At 56.9% G+C, this 997-nt stretch overlaps 1 protein-coding gene across 1 annotated transcript in view; it reads right to left on the reverse strand.

Annotated features, from left to right (window-relative positions):
* LOC102369335 (von Willebrand factor A domain-containing protein 5A-like) overlaps positions 1–374 on the reverse strand; it is an 18,248-nt gene extending 17,874 nt beyond the window's left edge. Inside the window, exon 1 of the mRNA XM_025191148.1 lies at positions 303–374. The gene's annotated coding sequence lies outside the window, so the exon portion shown is untranslated. The remainder of the gene's footprint in view (positions 1–302) is intronic.
* Between the last annotated feature and the right edge of the window lie 623 nt (positions 375–997).

The following is a 997-nucleotide window of genomic DNA, read 5'->3' on the forward strand; positions in this document are numbered from 1 at the left end:
CGTCTGTCTGGATCTAAAACGGCAGCGGTGGGTGCTGGGGCGCTGCCGGCCGGGCGAGGCGACAGGACGGGCTGGCGGAGCTCAGTGCCCAGCAAGGGAGAAAGGGAAACCAGACCGGGGGAAGGGGGGATCCAGGGGCTCAGCAGGGGAGGAACAGCAAGAAACCCCCAAGCGGAGAGGAGAGGACGGGGGGATGCAAGGGGGGCAAGCAGAGGGGAAGCCCCTAAGCGGTGCCCCAACACCCGCTACCCCCGGGCAGGGGCGGCCGGACGCGCAGGCAGGAGGCCCCCGCTCCCCGGTACCTGGTGCCGGCTCCGCAGCAGCTGCGACGCGGAGGCCGGTGCGGTCCCGCCTGGCTCCGGGCAGGCCCCGCCCCCGGCAGCAGCAGGAGGGGACTGTGTGGATTGAAGGAGATGGACTCAGACCCGGGGGGCAACTGCAGGCCTAAATGCTTGGTTGGGGACACTGCCGGGGGTGTTGGGTGTTTGGAAATTAAGATGCTGAGTATGTATCCACACAGTTGTTGATGTTCCTTTATCTTTTACCTGTTCCTTCCCTTTGGCCCGTTGGCTCGTGTATAAAAGTGGTTACTCCCCCTTGTTTCTTGTGCCAGTTTTGGGGCTATGGGGCTGGCACACACGAATCGCGAGCTAAACCTTGAGATTTCATACAGCGATTTAAAAGCATTCTGCCCTGTTGGGGGTCTCTCTCAGTTCTTTGCAACAGAAAACCTGCTTGATCATTTTGCTGTAGTCAAAAAATGAATTCAAACTAAGAGCACTAGCATTTCCCAAGAGGCACCTTGAGTCTGACAAATGGGGCCTCTAGTCTAAAAAGGTTGAGACTCCCCATTCTAGATGCTACCTAGGGCTGAGCAAGACTATTCTGTCGCTTGCTGTAGAAAAAGGGTGCTCTGGGTTTCATGAGAAGCATCGGCTTTTCAAGGGAAATGACACCTCATTTAAAAAAAACCCGAAACCTCTGAAAACTGAGAAAT

This window comes from Alligator sinensis, unplaced genomic scaffold (genome assembly GCF_000455745.1).
Source record: "Alligator sinensis unplaced genomic scaffold, ASM45574v1 scaffold955_1, whole genome shotgun sequence".
Taxonomy (NCBI): Eukaryota; Metazoa; Chordata; order Crocodylia; family Alligatoridae; genus Alligator; species Alligator sinensis.